Source organism: Ranitomeya imitator, chromosome 2 (genome assembly GCF_032444005.1).
Source record: "Ranitomeya imitator isolate aRanImi1 chromosome 2, aRanImi1.pri, whole genome shotgun sequence".
NCBI lineage: Eukaryota > Metazoa > Chordata > Amphibia > Anura > Dendrobatidae > Ranitomeya > Ranitomeya imitator.
Window position 1 is genome coordinate 243,070,633 of NC_091283.1, and position 20,715 is coordinate 243,091,347.

At 42.9% G+C, this 20,715-nt stretch overlaps 1 long non-coding RNA gene across 1 annotated transcript; it reads right to left on the minus strand.

The window, feature by feature from the left end:
* Positions 1-342: 342 nt before the first annotated feature.
* LOC138667344 (uncharacterized) lies at positions 343-2,863 on the minus strand. The gene is made up of 3 exons (XR_011318720.1): positions 2,819-2,863; positions 1,603-1,740; positions 343-486 (listed from the first exon to the last, which is right to left on the minus strand). It is a non-coding gene; the product is annotated as an uncharacterized lncRNA (long non-coding RNA).
* Positions 2,864-20,715: the final 17,852 nt, after the last annotated feature.

Below are 20,715 nucleotides of genomic sequence, written 5' to 3' on the forward strand. Positions count from 1 at the left end.
ATTTACAAATATGTTAATTGAACATTTCGATATAGCTTGCATATATCTTTTGTCTAGGTGTCTCTCCTTGTATATATATTTAGATATAGACATATAGTAATCTGAATGTATGTCTAGATATATGTAGTCATAAATATAAACATATATTAATACATGCTACAACATGTAGTGTGATGCAGGTATGTATATGTAGCTATGATGCCCCGAGGGTGAGTCTAATGTGTTATGGTACCACAGCCACACTCCACAGCCATAACTGATTTTTTCGAAGTCTATAGATTAATTTCGTCAAAGTAATAAAAAACGCCTATTATATAACAGTATATCCGTTAAACACACCTCTTCATCACTGCTATCAGCATGAGTCATCATGTTACTATCGGTGATAACAAATCCTTCATCCGAAGGTCTATCACCAAGATAATTACTATCAGTAACATCGTTTGTTGAGTTACTGGCAACATTTTGATTCTCATCAAATAAAGTCTAAAAAATAAATTAAAATTTTTTATAAATATAGTATACTAACATAGAATGTTATTTAATTGAATAAATAATTTTACATTTCTTAAAAAATAAGAATGTATATTATACATTATATTGTCGTTAAAAAAAAAAAAAACTATTTAACATGTCAAGCGCCATGGAATAAATGGCGCAATAAAAATGTATAATAATAATAATAATAATAATAATAATAATAAATTCCATGTCAAAAGGCATGAAAATTAAGTAAATTTGGTAAAATGTGACTGTTCAGTAACAATAATACCCCAAATATATGTGTTGTTGTCAAGGTACGATTAATAATTTTCTTTTTTTTTTTTAGTCTAAAAAAAAAGAAAAATAAAAAGATTTAGAACAAAAAAATGCCAACAGTATTTTGTTTTAAATAGTGTTGATAATTCCGATAATGCAATTATTGGTTATTGGACGCTACTTGCTGTATCGTAATACAGATACGTAGTTCCAATGGTTTTGTGATATGGGAAATCGGTATTGGAGTGTGCGGTGCGTATGGTTCCAAGGGTCTGGAGGTGAGGAAAATTTCCTTCAGGCCCTGTGATCCATATTATGGAAAAAAAAAGAATGATAAATAAAAAATATGGCTATACTCACCCCCCACAAGAACCCTTGTTGTCGCCGCTGCGAGCGTCTGCCTCCGTACTTAACAATGGTGTGAGTGAAGGACCTTCTATGACGTTGCGGTCAGGTGACCGGTCACCTGAGCGCTCACGTGACCGCTCACCTGACCGCGACGTCATTGAAGCTCCTTCACTCACACCATTGTTAAGGACAGAGTCAGACGCTCTCAGCGGTGACAACAAGGGTTCTTGTGAGGGGTGAGTATAGCCATATTTTTTACTTTTGATTCTCTCCTCTCCTTCAGACCCTGGGACACATGGAGGATACATTCCGATATTTGTGTCACATCGACTTGTATTAGTATCGGTACGCGGTATCGGGGAGATCCAATATTTTGCCTGAATCGGCCTATACCATACCATAGCGATACTTGCAAATATCGGAAGGTATCACTCAACACTATTTTGAAATGTATATATAGGATTGTTGAATATAAATAATTAGACGTTCACATACCTGTATGTTTTCGTATTGATCTTCTACAATACATGACAAAACGGTGTAGTTTGTTTGCAACACCAACTCTGAATCAGCTCCCCGTGATATTTGCATTATTAGACCATCACCATCAGTTATCAAAATGTTTTCTTCTGGCTATAATCAATAGAATCAATATGTTAAATATTATATTTAAACCATATAATGAGGATATAGACCAATTAGTTAAACGCATGAACGTCTCAGCGCTATGATGCCGAGTCATATTTGTTATTATCAAACCTTTGAAAATCATAGTATTCCTAAAATTATTAATTAAAAAATTAAGTCTTGGACAGTTTTGTGTGATGTAAAACCCAAGCGCCAGTAGCCATATTGAGTTAACAAAGTCCAAAAAAATCAATCAACACATGGCCCAACTACAAAGACATAGTTGTAAAGTTAAATAGATAAAATACTTTACAACGCTTTGATGAATATGATGAATCAGTGATAATTAAAATTTGAAAAAAAAATTTATTGAGATTTCGTATATTTTATTATGATATTTATTTGGTCTCCGCGTTTTCCACAATTAATGCTGCACTAACAACTCGGCGCAGAGACATCGTTCAGGCAGAGTTTCAAAGCCCTTGGTGGGGACAGGTGTGCTATGTATTTGAGGAGTAGATCTGAATGTTATTTTTTGAAAAGATCGTTTTTTAAAAATAAAAAATTTCACATAGGAATTCATAGCGACGTTTCCATGACCACAAACTTGACCTTCCAAAGATGGAAGCTTTGCAAATGTACGGCGTCCTTTTTAGGACATGATAATTTATCAAAGTAACAAACCTAAAACACACTCGGACAACCGACACCCCTATAACCTTACACCCTACACTATAAGTAACCCCCCATCCTGTATTTGAAAAGTAAGTGCACCCCCTTTCCCATTTGTTATTAAGTAATTGCACACCCATTCCCGTGTGTGCAAATTAAGTGCACCACAGGCCCACGTGTGATAATTTAGTGAACCCCAGGCCCGTGTTTGATAAGTCAGTGGACCCCTGGTCCCATGTGTGCAAAGTTATTGCCCCCCTTCCCCCGGTCCCGTGTGAGAAAATATACACCCCCCACCCCCGTTACTATGTGCGAAAAGTGCTGCTGTAAAGCTGGCCAAGCTGTTCAAGCACCATGAATTTCCTTCAAGAAATTGCCATTTCGTTTTTATTGTTTTCTTAATTGTACTTACATCATTAATTGTGGTTTCCAGTTCAGGGCTTTCCATTCTAATAACCAAAATAGTAAAATAAAATGTCAATTTGAAATTAAAATTGTTAAAAATATAAATTTTATAAAATGTAAATAACTTTTTAAAGCTATATAAAAAGTAAGAAAGACATTGTTTAAAAACGACGCTGGAAAGTCAATCTGCCAACATAACACCATATAATAAAGAAAAACTAATCTGGGTCTTATGTCCAGCACTCTCAGATTCCGCCACGTTCCTGTGAAATGTATGAAAACCAGATGATACGATACTCAACAAGGGCCGGTACATATGCGATGGACGTTGTGTATGTGGTACGGCACTTCACATCTTCATAAGATGATGTCCTCTGCTTGTCTTCCTGCAAAATCTAGGGTGCAGGCGTACTTAGTTTGCCTTGTTACAGGCAGAGTAAATACTGCAGTGCGCATGAGCTAGGCATCTTTGCCCTTTCCATGCGCCTGGGCACTGCATTACACGAAGCCCATTAAAGCGTACCGTGATGCCCATGAAACATTTCCGCGACACCCATCGAACATTATTGCCCCTGGTTGAGTGTAATATAACCTTTTTTGTCTTATTTTTATGGATACATTGGGTGATTATCTACAGCATTACTGAATGCATTTCATAATGCTGTAGATAAGCCCCTGACATTATGTGTAGATGAAAGCAATGAGTATCAAAATTTTAAAAGGAATTGGCATGTGCATGTAGTTTACTAACCTTATTACACAATTTTGGTGTGATTGGAAGCTGTAAGCATGGTTTGTGTCTTAACATACGCCCACAACCTTTGATGGATTGTGTATTTCGCTACTGTTGTCGATTAGACCCCGACGTTATCTAAAAGACAAGGAAAAAAGTAATTTAAATAATGTACGACTGTTGATCACATTAAACACAATGGCCGTAGTGGGTTTGTTACATTGTACGGCGAAAATCTGTACTTGTTATGTTAGGTCAAAATGTCATACTAGTACGTATGCGCAGGATCTTTGACAATAAGCATCTTCGATGCAGTGATCGCATGTTGTTTGGAGGCGATACACAACCTGCAACTGCTACACCAATTGTACCAGTCGAAATATAAAAAATAGTAATGTGGTGTAATAACAATAAGATGTACAATGTTTCATACTAAAATCTGTGGAGTTATGTTACTATATTTATAGATATAATAAAAGAGCTATAATGCATAAATCATAGTGAACTAAGTAATACAAAAAGGTCTAATTTAAGTTACAGATAGATAGCTAAACATCATGAACCCATGGTGGGAAGCAAGTACCGATGTTGTAAGTTTGACAAAGAGATGCACAAAAAAAAAAAAAAAAAAAACGGCGTGGGCTCCCGCGCAATTTTCTGCGCCAGAGGTGGAAAGCCGACGACCGTGGACCAATATTTGTAGCCTGCTATGAATACCAGCCCACAGCTGTCTGCGTAGCCTTTACTGCCTATAAAAATAGGGTGGCCCACCTAAAAAAATTGTCGTGGGGTCCCCCTATATTTTATAGCCAGAAAGGCTACGCAGACAGCTGCGGGCTGATATTCATAGCCAAGGGAGGGGCCATGGATATTGGCCCCCACCCCCGGCTACAAACACCAGTACGCAGCCGCCCCAGAAATGGCACTTCTGTCAGATGCGCCAATTCCGGCACTTAGCCCCTCTCTTCCCATTCCCGTGTAGCGGTGGGATATGGGGTAATAATGGGTTAATGTCACCTTGCTATAGTAAGGTGATATTAAGCTGGGTTAATAACGGAGCGGCGTAAACAAGACACCTATCCGTTAGTAATCCAATGATAGTAAAGGATTAATAACAGACACACACATTTTTTCCAACAATTTTTTTTAATATTCTTCATTTCACCATACTTACCATAGTTCTGGACCTGTGTTGTGAATTCTGTGGCAGAGTTCACTCCTGTGGTCACAAGTGGTACTTCGGCTGATTCTCTCTGGGAGCTTCCGTTTGTGGAGGAAAGTGGTACTGCAGCTTCTGAGTTTCCTCCCTCAGGTGATCTGGTGAGCTCGTTAGCTGCTTCTCTACTTAACTCCACCTAGTGCTTTGATCCAGGCTTCCTGTCAATGTTCCAGTGTTGGACTTGTGTATCTCTGGATCATTCCTGTGGCCTGCTGCTCTGCATAGCTAAGTGCTTCTTTGCTATTTGTTGCTATTTTTTCTGTCCAGCTTGTCTATTTGTTTTGCTGGAAGCTCTGGGACGCAAGGGGTGTACCTCCGTGCCGTTAGTTCGGTACGGAGGGTCTTTTTGCCCCCTTTGCGTCGTTTTCTTTAGGGTTTTGTGTAGACCGCAAAGTTATCTTTCCTATCCTCGTTCTGTCTAGAATATCGGGCCTCACTTTGCTGAATCTATTTCATCCCTACGTTTGTCTTTTCATCTTACTCACAGTCATTATATGTGGGGGGCTGTGTTGTGAATTCTGTGGCTGAATTCACTCCTGTGGTCACAAGTGGTACTGCAGCTTCTGAGCTTCCTCCCTCAGGTGTTCTGGTGAGCTCGTTGGCTGCTTTGTTATTTAACTCCACCTGATTCTGTCTTCCTTGCTCCTTGTCAATGTTCCAGTGTTGGATCTGAGCTTCTGGATATTTCCTGTGGCCTGCTGCTCTGCTTAGATAAGTGCTTCTTTGCTTTTTGTGCTTCTTTTTCTGTCCAGCTTGTCAATTCGTTTTGCTGGAAGCTCTGAGACGCAAAGGGTGTACCGCCGTGACGTTAGTTCGGCACGGTGGGTCTTTTTGCCCCCTTTGCGTGGTTTTTTGCTTTAGGGTTTTTTGTAGACTGCAAAGTTCTCTTTGCTATCCTCGCTCTATCTAGAATATCGGGCCTCACTTTGCTGAATCTGTTTCATCCCTACGTTTGTCTTTCCATCTTGCTAACAGTCATTATATGTGGTGGGCTGCCTTTTCCTTTGGGGTATTTCTCTGAGGCAAGTCAGGCTTGTTTTTCTATCTTCAGGCTAGTCAGCTCCTCAGGCTGTGCCGAGTTGCATAGGTAGTGTCAGGCGCTATCCACAGCCACCTTTAGTTGTGTATAGGATAGGTTCAGGTTGCAGTCTACAGAGATTCCACGTCTCAGAGCTCATTCTATTGTTTTTGGGTTATTGTCAGATCACTGTATGTGCTCTGATTGCTGGCACACTGTGTCACTGGATTGCCTTCATAACAGGGCTGCCTTTTCCTTTGGGGTATTTCTCTGAGGCAAGGTAGGCTTATTTTTCTATCTTCAGGCTAGTCAGTTTCTCAGGCTGTGCCGAGTTGCATAGGTAGCGTTAGGCGCAATCCACGGCTGCCTCTAGTTGTGTTTGGAGAGGATCAGGAATTGCGGTCTACAGAGTTCCCACGTCTCAGAGCTCGTTCTATTATTTTGGGTTATTGTCAGATCACTGTATGTGCTCTGATCGCTATGTACATTGTGTTTCTGAATTGCCTATCATAACAGTACAGGAAGCCTGGATCAAAGCACTAGGTGGAGTTAAGTAGAGAAGCAGCTAACGAGCTCACCAGATCACCTGAAGGAGGAAACTCAGAAGCTGCAGTACCACTTTCCTCCACAAACGGAAGCTCCCAGAGAGAATCAGCCGAAGTACCACTTGTGACCACAGGAGTGAACTCTGCCACAGAATTCACAACAGTATATTCTGTCATGGCGTTTGTGGATTCAGGCGCTGCCCTGAATTTGATGGACTTGGATTATGCTAAGCGTTGTGGGTTTTTCTTGGAGCCCTTGCAGTGTCCTATTCCATTGAGAGGAATTGATGCTACACCTTTGGCCAAAAATAAGCCTCAGTACTGGACCCAGCTGACCATGTGCATGGCTCCTGCACATCAGGAGGATATTCACTTTCTGGTGTTGCATAATCTGCATGATGTGGTCGTGTTGGGGTTGCCATGGCTACAAGTCCATAATCCAGTATTAGATTGGAAGTCCATGTCGGTGTCCAGCTGGGGTTGTCAGGGGGTACATGGTGATGTTCCATTTCTGTCAATTTCGTCATCCACCCCTTCTGAGGTCCCAGAGTTCTTGTCTGATTACCGGGATGTATTTGATGAGCCCAAGTCTGATACCCTACCTCCGCATAGGGATTGTGATTGCGCTATCAATTTGATTCCTGGTAGTAAATTCCCAAAAGGTCGATTGTTTAATTTATCCGTACCTGAGCACACCGCTATGCGCAGTTATGTGAAGGAATCCCTGGAGAAGGGGCATATTCGCACATCATCGTCGCCATTAGGAGCAGGGTTCTTTTTTGTAGCCAAGAAGGATGGTTCGCTAAGACCATGTATAGATTACCACCTTCTTAATAAGATCACTGTTAAATTTCAGTACCCCTTGCCATTGTTATCTGATCTGTTTGCTCGGATTAAGGGGGCTAGTTGGTTCACAAAGATAGATCTTCGTGGTGCGTATAATCTGGTGAGAATCAGGCAAGGCGATGAATGGAAAACTGCATTTAATACGCCCGAGGGTCATTTTGAGTATGTAGTGATGCCGTTCGGACTTGCCAATGCTCCATCAGTGTTTCAATCCTTTATGCATGACATCTTCCGTGAGTACCTGGATAAATTCCTGATTGTGTACTTGGATGACATTTTGATCTTCTCGGATGATTGGGAGTCTCATGTGAAGCAGGTCAGAACGGTTTTTCAGGTCCTGCGTGCTAATTCTTTGTTTGTGAAGGGATCAAAGAGTCTCTTTGGTGTGCAGAAGGTTTCATTTTTGGGGTTCATCTTTTCCCCTTCTACTGTCGAGATGGATCCGGTTAAGGTCCAGGCCATCCATGATTGGACTCAGCCGACATCTCTGAAAAGTCTGCAAAAGTTCCTGGGCTTTGCTAATTTTTATCGTCGCTTCATCTGCAATTTTTCTAGTGTTGCCAAACCATTGACCGATTTGACCAAGAACGGTGCTGATTTGGTCAATTGGTCTTCTGCTGCTGTGGAAGCTTTTCAAGAGTTGAAGCGTCGTTTTTCTTCTGCCCCTGTGTTGTGTCAACCAGATGTTTCTCTTCCGTTCCAGGTCGAGGTTGATGCTTCTGAGATTGGAGCAGGGGCTGTTTTGTCACAGAGAGGTTCTGGTTGCTCAGTGATGAAACCATGCGCTTTCTTTTCCAGGAAGTTTTCGCCTGCTGAGCGAAATTATGATGTGGGCAACCGAGAGTTGCTGGCCATGAAGTGGGCATTCGAGGAGTGGCGTCATTGGCTTGAAGGAGCTAAGCATCGCGTGGTGGTATTGACTGATCATAAGAACTTGACTTATCTCGAGTCTGCCAAGCGCTTGAATCCTAGACAAGCTCGTTGGTCGTTGTTTTTTGCCCGTTTTGACTTTGTGATTTCGTACCTTCCGGGCTCTAAAAATGTGAAGGCGGATGCTCTGTCTAGGAGTTTTGTGCCCGACTCTCCGGGTTTATCTGAGCCGGCGGGTATCCTCAAGGAAGGAGTAATTGTGTCTGCCATCTCCCCTGATTTGCGGCGGGTGCTGCAAAAATTTCAGGCTAATAAACCTGATCGTTGCCCTGTTTGTCCCTGATAGGTGGACGAATAGAGTTATCTCTGAACTTCATTGTTCGGTGTTGGCTGGTCATCCTGGAATCTTTGGTACCAGAGAGTTAGTGGCTAGATCCTTTTGGTGGCCGTCTCTGTCGCGGGATGTGCGTACTTTTGTGCAGTCCTGTGGGATTTGTGCTCGGGCTAAGCCCTGCTGTTCTCATGCCAGTGGGTTGCTTTTGCCCTTGCCGGTCCCGAAGAGGCCTTGGACACATATCTCTATGGATTTTATTTCTGACCTTCCTGTTTCTCAAAAGATGTCAGTCATTTGGGTGGTCTGTGATCGCTTTTCTAAGATGGTCCATCTGGTACCCTTGTCTAAATTGCCTTCCTCCTCTGATTTGATGCCTTTGTTCTTCCAGCATGTGGTTCGTTTGCATGGCATTCCAGAGAATATTGTTTCTGACAGAGGTTCCCAGTTTGTTTCGAGGTTTTGGCGAGCCTTTTGTGGTAGGATGGGCATTGACTTGTCTTTTTCGTCGGCTTTCCATCGTCAGACTAATGGCCAGACCGAACGAACCAATCAGACCTTGGAAACATATCTGAGATGCTTTGTTTCTGCTGATCAGGATGACTGGGTGTCCTTTTTGCCTTTGGCTGAGTTCGCCCTTAATAATCGGGCCAGCTCGGCTTCCTTGGTTTCGCCGTTTTTCTGCAATTCTGGGTTCCATCCTCGTTTCTCTTCGGGACAGGTTGAGTCTTCGGACTGTCCTGGTGTGGATACTGTGGTGGACAGGTTGCAGCAGATTTGGACTCAGGTAGTGGACAATTTGACCTTGTCCCAGGAGAAGGCTCAACTTTTCGCTAATCGCAGACGCCGTGTGGGTCCCCGACTTCGTGTTGGGGATCTGGTTTGGTTATCTTCTCGTCATATTCCTATGAAGGTTTCCTCTTCTAAGTTTAAACCTCGTTTTATTGGTCCGTTTAGGATTTCTGAGGTTCTTAATCCTGTGTCTTTTCGTCTGACCCTCCCAGAATCTTTTTCCATACATAACGTATTCCATAGGTCATTGTTGCGGAGATACTTGGCACCTATGGTTCCATCTGTTGAGCCTCCTGCCCCGGTTTTGGTGGAGGGGGAATTGGAGTATATTGTGGAGAAGATTTTGGATTCTCGTGTTTCAAGACGTAAACTCCAGTATCTGGTTAAATGGAAGGGTTATGCTCAGGAAGATAATTCCTGGGTTTTTGCTTCTGATGTCCATGCTCCCGATCTTGTTCATGCCTTTCATGTGGCTCATCCTGGTCAGCCTGGGGGCTCTGGTGAGGGTTCGGTGACCCCTCCTCAAGGGGGGGGGTACTGTTGTGAATTCTGTGGCAGAGTTCACTCCGGTGGTCACAAGTGGTACTTCGGCTGATTCTCTCTGGGAGCTTCCGTTTGTGGAGGAAAGTGGTACTGCAGCTTCTGAGTTTCCTCCCTCAGGTGATCTGGTGAGCTCGTTAGCTGCTTCTCTACTTAACTCCACCTAGTGCTTTGATCCAGGCTTCCTGTCAATGTTCCAGTGTTGGACTTGTGTATCTCTGGATCATTCCTGTGGCCTGCTGCTCTGCATAGCTAAGTGCTTCTTTGCTATTTGTTGCTATTTTTTCTGTCCAGCTTGTCTATTTGTTTTGCTGGAAGCTCTGGGACGCAAGGGGTGTACCTCCGTGCCGTTAGTTCGGTACGGAGGGTCTTTTTGCCCCCTTTGCGTGGTTTTCTTTAGGGTTTTGTGTAGACCGCAAAGTTATCTTTCCTATCCTCGTTCTGTCTAGAATATCGGGCCTCACTTTGCTGAATCTATTTCATCCCTACGTTTGTCTTTTCATCTTACTCACAGTCATTATATGTGGGGGGCTGCCTTTTCCTTTGGGGTATTTCTCTGAGGCAAGGTAGGCTTAATTTTCTATCTTCAGGCTAGTCAGTTTCTCAGGCTGTGCCGAGTTGCATAGGTAGCGTTAGGCGCAATCCACGGCTGCCTCTAGTTGTGTTTGGAGAGGATCAGGAATTGCGGTCTACAGAGTTCCCACGTCTCAGAGCTCGCTCTATTATTTTGGGTTATTGTCAGATCACTGTATGTGCTCTGATCGCTATGTACATTGTGTTTCTGAATTGCCTATCATAACAGACCTGTAAAAAACACTAAAATAACAAACTGTAAAATACCTGTCTTCGCCGGAGTCCAACAACGTTCTAGTGTTTCCCAAAACTATTTCACCTCCCTATAGCACAGTGACATCGGGTGATGTCTCTGATTTATAGGACCCTCAGTGACACGATGACAGGAGATAATGTCTCCTGCAGTGCATCACTGAAGAGGGTAACCATTTGTCATAGTCTCATTTTTTGGCAAGGCTGCTTGAACAGCATTGGCAGCAGTGAGGCCAGGGAGTATTTTCAAAAAGTGGTGTAGGAATACATTGTGAGTAACACAATGTGGAAGGATACTTTCCTACCATCATTGTGTTCCTTGAGCCCCTGGAGAGCAGTCTCATCTGCAGATGCTCCTGCTCTCCACGGGAGATCGTCGTGGGACACTCGTTAACATAGGATTTCTGCGGACAGGTTTTTTTTTTTTTTTATTTCTTTTTTTTTATAGATGACACTGGCTTCGGGGATAAAAGTGACAAGTGATGGTGAGTATGTAATCTATGTTATATGTACTGTATGTATGTCTTGTATGTATGTTTAGTACGGTGCATGCTGCATGTCGCCACATGTCGATAGATAGATAATAGATAGATAGATAGATAGATAGATAGAACAATAGATAAATAGATAATATATAGAAAGTTAAATATATATATATATATAACGATAGATAGATAGATAATAGATAGATAGATAGGCAGATAGATAGGCAGATAGATAATAGATAGATAGATAGATGATAGATAGATGATAGATAGATGATAGATAGATAGATAGATAATAGATAGGCAGATAGATAGATAGATAGATAGATAGATAGATAGATAGATAGATAGATAGATAATAGACAGATAGATAGATAGATAGATAGAACTATAGATAAATAGATAATATATAGAAAGTTAAATATAGATATATATATATATATATATATAACGATAGATAGATAGATAGATAGGCAGATAGGCAGATAGATAATAGATAGATGATAGATAATAGACAGATAGATAGATGATAGATAATAGATAGATAGATAGATAGATAGATTAATAGATAGATCGATGATAGATAGATAGATAGATAGATAGATAATAGATAGATAGATAGATAGATAGATGATAGATGATAGATAGATAGATAGATGATAGATAGATAATAGATAGATAGATAGGCAGATAGATAGATAGATAGATGATAGATAGATAATAGATAGATGATAAAAAGATAGATAGATGATAGATAGATAGATAGATAATAGATAGATAGGCAGATAGATAATAGATAGATAGATAGATAGATAGATAGATAGATAGATAGGCAGATAGATAATAGATAGATAGATAGATAGATAGATAGATAGATAGATGATAGATAATAGATAGATAGATAGATAGATAGATAGATAGATAGGCAGATAGATGATAGATTGATAGATAGATAATAGATAGATGATAGATAGATAGATGATAGATAGATAGATAATAGATAGATAGATAGATAGATAGATAGGCAGATAGATAGATAGATAGATAGATAGATAGATAATAGATAGATAGATAGGCAGATAGATAGATAGGTAGATATATAGATGATAGATAGATAATAGATAGATGATAGAAAGATAGATAGATGATAGATAGATAGATAGATAGATAGATGATAGATAGATGATAGATAATAGATAGATTAATAGATAGATGATAGATAGATGATAGATAGATGATAGATAGATAGATAATAGATAGATAGATAGATAATAGATAGATAATAGATAGATAGATAGATAGATAGATAGATGATAGATAGATAGATAATAGATAGATAGATAGATGATAGATAGATGATAGATAGATAGATAGATAGATAGATAGATAGATAGATAGATAGATAGATAGATAGATAATAGATAGATAATAGATAGATAGATGATAATAGATAGATAGATAAATAATAGATAGATAGATAATAGATAGATGATCGATAGATAATAGATAGATGATAGATAGATAGATAGATAGATAGATAATAGATAGACAGATAGATGATAGATAGATAGATAGATAGATAATAGATAGATGATAGATAGATGATAGATAGATAGATAGATAGATAGATAGATAGATAGATAATAGATAGATAATAGATAGATAGATGATAGATAGATAGATAGATAGATAGATAGATAGATAATAGATAGATAGATATATAACAGAAATAACAGAAAGGATCACACAGATAAAAGGTAAAAAAGCCAGTGGTCCAGATGGGATCCTCCCAGAAATGCTGAAATACAGCCCTCCAGACATCCAGGCTGCGATAACAAAACTATTTAATATTGTACTGCAGGCCGGCTGCTTCCCCAAAAACTGGAACCAAGGCCTCATAACCCCTATACACAAAAATGGGGACAAGTACGACCCAGCAAACTACCGAGGGATATGTGTCAGCAGCAACCTGGGTAAACTCTTCAACTGCATCCTGAACAAGAGGATCCTCACCTTCCCCACCGAGCACAACGTCCTCAGTAAGAGCCAAGCAGGGTTCATGCCAAACCACCGCACCACTGACCACATCTACACTCTGCACAGCCTCATCAAGAGCCACGTCCACAATACAAAGAACGGGAAGATATACGCTTGTTTTGTGGACTTCAAGAAGGCCTTCGACTCAGTGTGGCACCCAGGACTATTCCTAAAATTGCTGGGGAGCGGAATAGGAGGCAAAACATATGATGTCATCCGAAGCTCCTACACAGAGAACAGTTGCAGTGTGAAGGTCAACGGAAGGAGGACAGCCTATTTCCAACAAAGTCGAGGAGTGAGACAGGGCTGCAGCCTCAGTCCAACGCTCTTTAACATCTACATCAATGAGCTGGCAGTGGCCCTAGAGTCCTCCTCAGCACCAGGACTCACCCTCCATGACACCCAGGTGAAATTTCTGCTGTATGCAGATGACCTCGTGCTGTTATCACCAACTGAGAAAGGCCTCCAAGATCATCTGAAAATCCTAGAGACCTTCAGCAGCACATGGGCACTGCCAATCAACGAGAAAAAAACTAATATCATGGTGTTCCAGAAAAGAAAGCAGAAACCCACTGGCAATCCTACCTTTATGATAGACAACCATCCACTTACTGAAACCAACAGGTACACCTACCTGGGCCTAGAACTCAGCCAGTCAGGGAGCTTCAAGCAAGCCATAGAGTCACTAAAAGACAAGGCATCCAAAGCCTTCTATGCCATCAGAAGGCGTCTGTACCACCTCAAGGCACCAGTAACCGTATGGCTAAAAAATTTTGACTCCATCATTGCCCCAATTCTTCTATACGGTAGTGAGGTCTGGGGCCCAGTCTCATACCCAAACTGGTCAAAGTGGGACGCTGGGCCGACAGAAATATTCCACCTAGAGTTCTGCAAGCATCTTCTCCAAGTCCATCGGAGCACATCAAATAGCGCCTGCCGAGCAGAGCTTGGCAGATTCCCACTACACATCGCAATAAAGAAGAAGGCGCTGTCATTCAAGGCTCATCTACAAAGTAGCAGTCCCAGCTCCTACCATCACAAAGCCTTCCTACACCAGGAAGCCTCAGGAAGCCTCCCAAGTAAAAGTACCCAAAGCCAGTCTGACCAAGCCATCAACCTCCATGGCCTGACAAAAGGTGAAATCCAGAAAATGGTACACAAAGTCAAAGAGGAATATCTCAGCATCTGGAGGAACGACATAAACAAATCCCAGAAACTGACAATATACCGGAATCTACAGAGGGAGTACAAACTGGCCCCATATCTAGAGAAACTAGAAAACCCCAAAGATCGACAGATCCTGAGCCGATACAGACTGAGCGCCCACAGCCTACTTATCGAATCCGGGCGGCACCGACAGAACTACAAGCCTCGAGAGAACAGACTCTGCCAGCAGTGCCCCCAGGAGGCCGTGGAGGATGAGGCCCACTTCCTGCTGAGGTGCCCCAAATACTCCGCAGTGAGGGACACTCACTTCAAGAGACTGTCTGATCTCCTCCCAGACTTCACCTCCAAGGAGGAGGAAGACAAACTTCCGATAATACTGGGAGAAGAGGAAAGTGCAGTGGCCGTAGCAGCGGAATATGTCAGTGCCTGCCACAGACTAAGAGGAGCCTGATATGTCATGGACTCCAGTACCCCAACACTGGACATATCCCTATCCCCCGACTAAAGAGCCCGATATGTCATGGACTCCTATACCCCACCCTGGAAACATCCCCTATCCTCTAAAAGGAATTTGATATTCCCTGGACCTCTATATGCCTTCCCTCCCCCACCCCCGTATTTTTACCATATGCTTTGGCAATGCTAACATGTACTTAGTCCTGCCAATAAAGCTCATTTGAATTTGAATTTGAATTTGATATATAATAGATAGATAGATAATAAATAGATAGATAATAGATAGATGATAGATAGATAGATAGATAGATAGATAGATAGATAGATAGATAGATAATAGATAGATGATAGATATAAAGATAGATAGATAGATAGATAGATAGATAGATAGATAGATAGATAGATGATAGATAGATAGATGATAGATAGATGATAGATAGATAAATAGATAGATAGATGATAGATAGATGATAGATGATAGACAGATAGATAGATAATAGATAGATGATAGATAGATAGATAGATAATAGATAGATAGATAATAGATAGATAGATAATAGCTAGATGATAGATAGATAGATAGATAATAGATAGATGATAGATAGATAGATGATATATAGATAGATAGATAATAGATAGATAGATAGATAATAGATAGATGATAGATAGATAGATAGATAGATAGATAGATAGATAGATAGATAGATAGATAGATAGATAGATAGATAGATAGTGGATAGATAGATCATGGATAGATAGATAATAGATAGATGATAGATGATAGATAGATAGATAGATAGATAGATGATAGATAGATAATAGATAGATAGATAATGGATAGATAGATAATAGATAGATAGATAATAGATAGATAATAGATAGATAGATAGATAGATAGATAATAGATAGATAGAAAATAGGTAGATAGACAGAAAAAACAATAGATAGAAATAAATAACTATAGATAGACAGAAAGAACGATAAATAGATAATAGATAGAAAGATCGATAGATAGATGATAGATAGATAATAGATAGATGATAGATAATAGATAGACAGATAATAGATAGATAGATAGATAATAGATAGAAAGAACGATAGATAGATAATTGATAGATAGAAAGATCTATAGATAGATAGAAATAACTATAGATAGACAGAAAGAACGATATATAGATTGCTAAAAAGAACGCTAAATTGAACGATAGGCAGGCGAGCGATCTTGGCACAAAACTTACGCTCGCAGTGTGGGATGAGAAAGTTTTTACGGCATCCAGAATAACACTTTGCCGATATGACAACTTCCGGGGCACCCCGGCTAAAGTGAAGACCCACAGATGGGCAAAACATAATGCGCAGGCGCCGGAGGCAAATTCACTGCGCAGGCGCTAAGAAAAAGCACAATCTGTGCTATTCACAGATCGCGTTTACGAAAGACAAGCCGAGAATCAGGGGGAGGAACCGCTATTTTACAACGCCCATCCGACCTGACCAACTTGACTGACAGGACAAAACGGACACTTCACAAAGGTATTTCGGCAGAATCCCGGGGGAATAAAGGCACCAAAAGGACACTAATGTAAAGCCCAGCTCTGCCCCTATTTCACACTATTTATATCTAATCTTTCAAAAACGGGGTGACAGGTTCCCTTTAAAGTTCATTATGGCCCCATAAGATGCTCCATATAAAAATGTGCCACATGTAATGCTGCTTCAATATGACAGCCGCCGCTCCCCTCCCCCCGCCGACAATGACTCGAGTATAAGCCGAGAGGGGAACTTTCAGCCTAAAAAAATGGGTTGAAAATGTCGGCTTACACTCAATTATATACGGTAAATGTTATTTTCTATCCACCTACTTTTGTTCCACCCTGTGTGTGTGTGTGTATATATGCTTGTATGTATATATGTATTTAGTTGGCCCGTGCGAAACTTTCGTACATTGGGTGTCGGGGGTGCAGACAATTTCAGGAAAATTAAGCTGGTCAAATGTAAATGTATTTAATGAGATGATGAACACAAAGAGGTATGGGTCTCACTGATTATATCTCTATAATATAACGCTGGGAGCGTCACTGTCCACCACTTTATATACTGAGCAAGTGCCTGCGCAGCTGCTCCCACGTTATATTATAGCCACAGTGTCCGTCTTAAAGAAAAACTGGCTCTGGAAAGCACTGACTGCACTGGTACCGATGTCGGCATCATGATCTCACCTAATGATGAAGTCCACCGCCACAGTGTCCCCACACTCCCTGATTCCGCTGAATGTCCTACTGCTCCTGGAATCTGCGCTTTCCGGCGCCATTTTCTTGAAGAGACACTACGGCAATCAGCGCCTGCGCAGTCCGCGCTTTTCGGTGCCATTTTGTTACAGTGTGTTTTCAAGAAAATGGAACCGGAAAGCGCAGGCGCCGAGTGCCGTGTCACAATCCCGCCCCCTCATGAAGTTGCGGCAATCGGCACCTGCGCAGTCCATGCTTTCCAGGGCCATTTTCGTGAAGAGACACTGCGGCACTCGGTGCCCAGAGATGATAGGTGAGTATGTCTTTTTTTTTTATCGCAGCAGCATACGGTGCATATAACACTATGGAGCATCTTATGGGGGCCATCAACCTTTATAGAGCAGCCTACAGGGCATATGGATGCAAGCAGCACATTACAGAATAGGGGCGCAGGATGGGAGCACATGACAGAGCGGGGCGCAGGATGGGAGCACATGACAGAACGGGGGTGCAGGATGGGAGGAGCACCTGACAGAATGGGGGCGCAGGATGGGAGCAGCACATGACAGGATGGGGGTGCAGGATGGGAGCAGCACATGACAGAATGGGGCGCAGGACTGGAGCAGCACATGACAGAACGGAGGAGCAGGAAGGGAGCCCCCCATGACAGGATGGGGGCGCAGGATGGGAGCAGCACATGACAGGATGGGAGCAGCACATGACAGAACGGGGGTACAGGATGGGAGCACATGACAGAATGGGAGCGCAGGATGAGAGTACATGACAGAATGGGGGCGCAGGATGGGAGCAGCACATGACAGAACGGGGCGCCTGATGGGAGCACATGACAGAACGGGGGCGCAGGATGAGAGCACATGACAGAATGGGAGCGCAGGATGAGAGCACATGACAGAATGGGGGCGCAGGATGGGAGCAGCACATGACAGAATAGGGGCGCAGGATGGGAGCAACACATGACAGGATGGGAGCGCAGGATGGGAGCAACACATGACACAATGGGGGCACAGGATGGGAGCAGCACATGACAGAACGAGGGCGCAGGATGGGAGCACATGTCAGAACGGGGGCGTAGGATGGGAGGAGCACATGACAGAAGGGGGGCGCAGGATGGGAGCAGCACATGACAGAACGGGGGTGCAGGATGGGAGAAGCACATGACAGAACAGGGGTGCAGGATGGGAGCACATGACAGAATGGGGGCATAGGATGGGAGGAGCACATGACAGAAGGGGGCGCAGGATGGGAGAAGCACATGACAGAACGGGGGTGCAGGATGGGAGCAGCACATGACAGAACGGGGCGTAGGATGGGAGGAGCACATGACAGAACGGAGGCGCAGGATGGGAGCAGCACATGACAGAACGGGGGTGCAGGATGGGAGCAGCACATGACAGAATAGGGGCGCAGGATGGGAGCACATGACAGAACGGGGGCGCAGGATGAGAGCACATGACAGAATGGGGGAGTAGGATGGGAGGAGCACATGACAGAAGGGGGCGCAGGATGGGAGCAGCACATGACAGAATGGGGGCATAGGATGGGAGGAGCCCATGACAGAAGGGGGCGCAGGATGGGAGCAGCACATGACAGGACAGGGGGTGCAGGATGGGAGCAGCACATGACAGAACGGGGGTGCAGGATGGGAGCACATGACAGAATAGGGACATAGTATGGGAGGAGCACATGACAGAAGGGGGACACAGGATGGGAGCAGCACATGACAGAACGGGGGCACAGGATGGGAGCAGCACATGACAGGATGAGAGCAGCACATGACAGAATGGGGGCGCAGGATTGGAGCAGCACATGACAGGATGGGGTCACAGGATGGGAGCAGCAAATGACAGAACGGGGGGTGCAGGATAGGAGCAACATATGACAGGATGGGGCGCTGGATGGGAGCAGCACATGACAGAACGGGGGTGCAGGATGGGAGTGCAGGATGGGAGCAGCACATGACAGGATGGGGCGCAGGATGGGAGCAGCACATGACAGGATGGGAGCAGCACATGACAGAATGGGGGTGCAGGATGGGAGCAACACATGACAGGATGGGGGCGCAGGATAGGAGCAGCACATGACAGAATGGGGACGTAGGATGGGAGCAACACATGACAGGATGGGAGCACGGGATGGGAGCAGCACATGACAGAATGGGGCACAGGATGGAAGCAGCACATGACAGGATGATGGCGCAGGATAGCAGCAGCACATGACAGAATGACAACATGCAGATGCACAAAACAGGACAAGAGCACAGCCTAGGGGCTGCACATGACAGGAAATGGGTGCAGGATAGTAGCAGCATATGACAGGATAGAGGTGCAAGATGGTAGCAGCATCCAGAACAAGAAAAGTAACAGCGCACTCACCGGTGTTGAGCAAAAAGCGATTTATTCACATGAAATCATGCGGTGCAGGGAGGGTGGTGAAACACATACGGATGACAGCTGTTTCGTGCTGCAAGCACTTCAACAGATCCAGTGACGAATGGGGGGGGAGGGGGGCCCTCCCTGCACCGCATGATTTTATGTCAATAAATAGATTTTTGCTCAACACCGGTGAGTGCGCTGTTACTTTTCTTGTTCTGGATACTCTTATACAAATTGTTTTTTTCATGAAGCAGCACCCAAGTGGAGCTTATATAGCGATTACTTTTTCTCTATTGTGACTAAAGGCTTATACGGTGTGGCATTCAATACCCCTGAAGCAGAAAGGGTCTAACGTATAACGGCTGTGCGATTGCAATATTTCTGGACTGTGGACACATATATATATATATGTGTATATATATATATATATATATATATATATATATACAGTGGGGCAAAAAAGTATTTAGTCAGTCAGCAATAGTGCAAGTTCCACCACTTAAAAAGATGAGAGGCGTCTGTAATTTACATCATAGGTAGACCTCAACTATGGGAGACAAACTGAGAAAAAAAAATCCAGAAAATCACATTGTCTGTTTTTTTAACATTTTATTTGCATATTATGGTGGAAAATAAGTATTTGGTCAGAAACAAAATTTCATCTCAATACTTTGTAATATATCCTTTGTTGGCAATGACAGAGGTCAAACGTTTTCTGTAAGTTTTCACAAGGTTGCCACACACTGTTGTTGGTATGTTGGCCCATTCCTCCATGCAGATCTCCTCTAGAGCAGTGATGTTTTTGGCTTTTCACTTGGCAACACAGACTTTCAACTCCCTCCAAAGGTTTTCTATAGGGTTGAGATCTGGAGACTGGCTAGGCCACTCCAGGACCTTGAAATGCTTCTTACGAAGCCACTCCTTCGTTGCCCTGGCGGTGTGCTTTGGATCATTGTCATGTTGAAAGACCCAGCCACGTTTCATCTTCAATGCCCTTGCTGATGGAAGGAGGTTTGCACTCAAAATCTCATGATACATGGCCCCATTCATTCTTTCATGTACCCGGATCAGTCGTCCTGGCCCCTTTGCAGAGAAACAGCCCCAAAGCATGATGTTTCCACCACCATGCTTTACAGTAGGTATGGTGTTTGATGGATGCAACTCAGTATTCTTTTTCCTCCAAACACGACAAGTTGTGTTTCTACCAAACAGTTCCAGTTTGGTTTCATCAGACCATAGGACATTCTCCCAAAACTCCTCTGGATCATCCAAATGCTCTCTAGCAAACTTCAGACGGGCCCGGACATGTACTGGCTTAAGCAGTGGGACACGTCTGGCACTGCAGGATCTGAGTCCATGGTGGCATAGTGTGTTACTTATGGTAGGCCTTGTTACATTGGTCCCAGCTCTCTGCAGTTCATT